The following is a 6,193-nucleotide window of genomic DNA, read 5'->3' on the forward strand; positions in this document are numbered from 1 at the left end:
TATGTATATATGTATATATATATATATGTGTGTGTGTGTGTGTGTGTGTGTGTGTATGTGTGTATGTGTGTGTGTGTGTATACATATATACATATATATCAGGTCAACACTAAGGAAAGAATTTATGATCAAAACCCTCTAGCCGTGAATATGCGCATTCTTATTTAGAACATTCATTTCAAATACATGAAGAAATCAATATATTCGGTGGGAAGGGTACAGCTAATTTTATTATGGAATTCAATTCCTAAAGGTTTTTGTCTTTTGGAGGTAATTAAATACAAATTCGTCTCACGAAGGATTTGAAATCAAAACATAAAGAATTGTAACTAACATTAGCTTCTACGACCCCACCTCCACTATAACTACACAACTAAATATCATTTTTGCAAAACGAAACCAAATTCTCTTTGGAGGTTAACGACTTGAGAGGAATTAGACAGTAGTCATAATGACGTAGCTAGAAATAGAATTGTAATCTCCATATTAAAGTTTTCTGTTGCCTGACAAAAATAGTTATTTCTGTGTTGACTAAAGAAATAATAATATATTTTATGTTATGTTACATTAGATTTACAAAGTTAAGACTTTTGAAACCTCAAGCTTAGAGCTTTATTTTCTGTTATATGATGATGACAGCTGATCTCACTCTGTGAGTGAAGCCAGTCTAAGGAAACAGTTTTTTTTCCTTTCAGCTATACGCGTAGCTTCTTTAAATGACCAAACTTACGTCTTCTGGTGCTCCATCACTATATCATTTTGTCTCGTACGATTATCTTGCACCATGATCGTTTTACAAGGAAATACTTTTGCTCGTACCAACGTAAACACTGTGCTATCTAAAGACATTTAAAGTAGATGTTATATACACCTCCACAACGGCAAATCTGAATCATAGCCAACTACTTCACTGTACAAACTGTTAGTAATTGTTGGGAAATGAGACCCTCGATTGAGTACTCTTACGTTATTTATGCCGGTGTTGTAGCCGCAAATACTGATATCATCGACTGCATCCTTTGATTGGTTGTCCTACTGGCTGGATTCTTCGACTGAGCTGCAATTTCTCCTCGACCTTTTCTACTGCACTACAAAGGTCTATACTTTCCATTTCATGTTTTTATCACATAATCATCAATTAGGCCATGTCTGGTTCACATGTCTCTTTCATTGACACCCATAAGGAGTTCGCATTAGAGGTGGGATCACATTTTACAAAGTGTAGTGGTGAATAGACCGAATGGATGCAATTGTGGTAAACAAGACTCCAAATGAGGATGAGCGTTCACAACGTTTTGAGTTATTTTGCACACAGACGGACAGACGGACAAACCAACGCCGGTGAAAACATAACCTCCTTCCTTGGTGGAGATAATAATTTGTAACCAATGGAAAATCTACTATCTAAGAATGGGGTATTATTAAAATCAGCAGAATCCTAAAGAGCAGCATGGGGCGAATGGAGAGTTGGCAAAATTAATTGTGTCTTAGACAAACTATCTCTCAGTGTATAATTATTCTCTTTCCTTTCTAATTCTGAATTCTTCCCAGGTAAATTTATCTTTTAACTTTCCTGCATCTATATCTTAATGCACAAGTTGTCTGCTGAATTTCATTTTGTTCATTATAATCTTCAAATAAATGCGTAGCTTTGAGTCCCATTACTAATAAATATTAATACTTATTCAAACATAATTACGAATATAATCAATGACAACTGATAAATATGTAACTCTGAACCTGATTGGAAGAAAGATTTCGATTGGCATGACAGCAAAGTGAAACTGTGAAGCCAATAAATATCACTATAGTGCATCTCCCAAATCTACAGATCTACCTTATCAAAAATAGGGACATTCTTCTGATAATTCCCGTGATAGTAGTTCAAGACTTTCTATCGTACCGTAATGAAAAATGTGGGAACATTGGTATTAGCAATATTTCCTTTTCATTTGAATTTCATATCAGTTCCATTGAGGATGAATATCTGTTGCATGGAGGATGTGTGAGCGTTTATTACTGTAAGTAATATTTATTCAGGTGTTTAACCACAACCCGGAACATAAATTAGAGTTTGGCAACAGATATTTCCAACATGACACTCATTGGTTCAAATCCAATGTTCTATAATGACATTGGCAAATTCATATAAAATACGTTCTATAGATAACCCCCGTTTTCACAGAGATAACCGTAGTGAACATGTCTAATTTTTCTAACGTTATGAAGGGAAAAGTTATCCATTAATAGTCTTGTAGTCAGGGTATTTAAAATCTGTTGTACATATGTTGTATTTCTAAAATCAATGTCTCCTTAACTACAGTTTCGTTAATGAATCGCTTTACGACGTGATTTATTACAAACTCATTATTTTCCAGCACACGGTAATATTCTTCACTATTGTTCGGCTCATTAACCTGGTGAATGATCAAGTGTTGTGTGACATTTTATTGATTCCGTTTATTAATATATGATTAATAGTGTTATCAGAAATATATTGCACAAACGCAGACAAGTCATTTCAAGCAATATCAATGCACTTTGAAATTAGATTTTTTTTCCTTCATAAGCCTGCCAGCTCAGCAACATAAATTACTCAACAAATACAAAAGTAATTTAAAGTTTAATATTGGTTTCGTTTTATATAGAGGCATTTTATCAGGGTTTGAATTTGTGTGTGTGTAAACGGCCCAGTATGGTCGAGTGATTTTCTTTACAAAAATATTATGCAGCGTATTTTATCGATCTGGGACATGAGTCCAATTTTCAGTTAAAGAATCAAAATAGGTTATGATGATGATGAGTGCTTTCTTCACAGATGTACATGCACGTGATGGCTTGGATATTCTTTTAGTATAGCAAATGCTACAGTTTGTAGTCAGGTATGATTCATATAGCGCTCCCGTTTAGTTGAATATATATTTAGTCAGCAGACAACGGCACGTTTGCCATGTTCTGTAATACATTGAGTGGTGGGTGTCACTCCTGTACATTACTCTTTAAACACGAGAATTATTATATAAATGGCCAAGAGAAATTTTATCGACTTTGTCTATTATATCAGTAAACAAATGCCACACCACAATGAAGGTATGAGGAATTTCAACCATGTTTCATGGTCTGCTACCACAACGGCTCCTTTATAGGATCCAGTTAGCTCAAGACATCATCAGGAGGAACCGCGTCTGGTTTCGGCCCCTACTCCTTCGCCGTTTTCATCTTTTAGATGAAAATGATATCGTGGTAAAAATGAGTAGACCTTTTTTTTATCATCTTTTATCCCTCCTTGAATTTTGACTCACATATGTCATCTATAGGAAAACTAGACACTTCACACAAAAATTACGCCGTTTTGCATGAAGACAGACATAGAATACATCCATTAACGTAGAAATCATACCCACCTGGTAACAGTAAAATGATACGCATTTAAATACGAAAAGAGCGTAGCGTTTTATTAATCTCAATATACGAACAGTATAAAACTATTACTGCACAGATTTACTACAACTTGTAAGCTTCACATATTTAATTGAATGCATAAAGATATATTCCAAATTTTTTTTGTTTCCTACTTTGGGTCGAGAATATTCTTCATTTCTATTCAGTTACTCACCTTTCTTTTCAGTTACCTTCTACAAAGAATGACATTAGAATTACAGATCTCTTCTATGCTACGCTACTGTTGATACGAACACAAACATTCTAAAGCACTACGTCTAAAGACTAAAATATCCTCCGACCTATTAATAAATCCGTTTGTTTAAATAGGTATCATAATGTTTGAACATTCACTTAGATAACGTGCTTTCTTTAGAAGCCACGACTACTTAATGCCAAGCAAGGAAGTTCACACAAGCTAACACATTGAATATTTCATTGTATATTTAATATAATCTCTTCTCTTTGCAGAAACAATAATTATCGTTGCTTTCACTTCACTTTGAAATCATCTTATTTCATGTTTTCAATAAACATCATCTTGATCTTCGAATTTCCTTACTACCTTTTAATCTTAATTTTATTCTATCTTTCGTTCATTGATATACCTTGAACAATGTTCGTCTTCTACTAAGAGTTTACATGTCTCTACCTATTTTATTCCAACAGATTTGACAGTTTTGTCAGTTTTGTCTGTTCCTACTAGATTCTAATTTATAGATATTCCTCTTACTGTCAAACTATCAGTATATAATATATTTATTCTCATCGACTTTCTTATATATTCTTGACAAAATTGATTGGAATGTTATAAGCAGCAGTCAAGAATGGAGAGGCCGTTTTATTCAAACAAATACAAAATAAAATTATTATGAAGAATACTAAGTTGAATACGTCAGCTGCAGAATGAGAAGAGAAAACTGAATAGGGGTTACCTGCTGAAAGACTTTTCACGTGGCCCCGTCAACGGCAGAACACTGTATAAAGGACACAGCCTGTTAAGTTGCATATCATCGGTGTAAACGCTGGCAGCTGGCAGTATTGTAAAATTTGAAGACTGTTTTCATTATATTTTACTGCTAATATTAGATGGTCGAGTGGAGTGAATCCCTGAAAGGATCATCAACGTCACAACACACACACACACACACACACACATGATAGATAGATAGATAGATAGATTGATAGATTGATAGATAGATAGATATTCAATTGCCTTCTTTTGTCTTGCAAGTAGAGAAATTTTATACGCCCCGTAGGTTAATAGTTTCAAATTTTAGCTCAAGGCCATCAATTTTAGGAGAAAGCGTAAGTCGATACCTTCGACCTCAGTGCTGGACTGGAAGTTATTTTATAGACGTTACGTGCATGTAAATCTGAGGAAAAGCTAAGTCCACATCGGCGGCTAGTGAACTCAGAGCAAAAAAACAGACAAAATACTGCTAATTATTCTGTTCAGCTTACTAACAATTCTGCCAGTTCGCTGTTAGACGCCACTTAGATTATTGTTAATTTTATAATTAAAGATATAACTTAATGAAATATAAAAGTAGTCGCCAATAACCAGAACATATGCCATATGTTCTATGTGGCATATGTGATATGCCATAAAAAGGCGGCAGAAACGTTAGCACGCCGGGAGAAATGCTTAGCGGCATTTCGTCTGCAGTTACGTTCTGAGTTCAAATTCCGCCGAGGTCGACTTTGCCTTTCATCCTTTCGGGGTCGATTAAATAAGTACCAGTTACGCACTGGGGTCCATATAATCGACTTAATCCGTTTGTCTATCCTTGTTTGTACCCTCTGTGTGTAGCCCCTTGTGGGCAATAAAGAAATAACAAACGTTAGCACGCCGAGCAAAATGCTTAGCGTTATTTCGTCTGCCACTACGTTCTAAGTTCAAATTCCGCCGAGGTCGCCTTTGCCTTTCATCCTTTCGGGATCGATTAAATAAGTACCAGTTGCGTACTGGGGTCGATATAATCGACTCAATCCGTTTGTCTGTCCTTGTTTGTCCCCTCTGTGTGTAGCCCCTTGTGAGCAGTAAAGAAATAAGAAATAAGAGCATATGCCATATATTTCATACACTCATGTGTTTGTAACGTCATAATAACGTTTTGATTATTGTCTCAGATAAGAAAACGTCGACAGTGTACGAACAAGCGAACTTTTGGCCGTATGGATGATAATGTACATTCTACACCAGTCATTTAAAATTAGTTCTTTGTGTTTAGATATAGTATCAACTTTTCTAAGAGACACACGAAAGAAGGTGCCATATATTCTTAGCATCCTATCACATGATGTAATTGATTTAACACGGTGTATTTATTTGTCGGTGTGTGTGTGAGAGAGATTAGACATGAAAGGCTTTCATGATTTATTTCTTTTCCGTAGTGAATTATAAGAGGGAAGAGAATTCACATTAACAAAGACATAAACTAGATTCTCATTAAGACATACCAAAAACTTATTTCATGCTCTGCAGCAATAGTCACTAGTTTGTATACTATTCATTTCTTTTGATTGGGTAGTAGAATGAAATAGTAAGTTGATTGTTGGCAACTTCAGACTGAAATACCAACAAAAACATAGTGAGCTTTGAGCTTTCTTTCTATTTTACCCGACTCACAAGTGACCAGTAATTCAAAAAAATGCCCAATAGCGTAAACAGCTATTCTCAGAAATAACCAGACATTTCCAGAAATATTTATGGATTTATACAAGATATTACTCACAAACTAAAGACAAT

Source organism: Octopus bimaculoides, chromosome 3, assembly GCF_001194135.2.
Source record: "Octopus bimaculoides isolate UCB-OBI-ISO-001 chromosome 3, ASM119413v2, whole genome shotgun sequence".
Taxonomy (NCBI): Eukaryota; Metazoa; Mollusca; class Cephalopoda; order Octopoda; family Octopodidae; genus Octopus; species Octopus bimaculoides.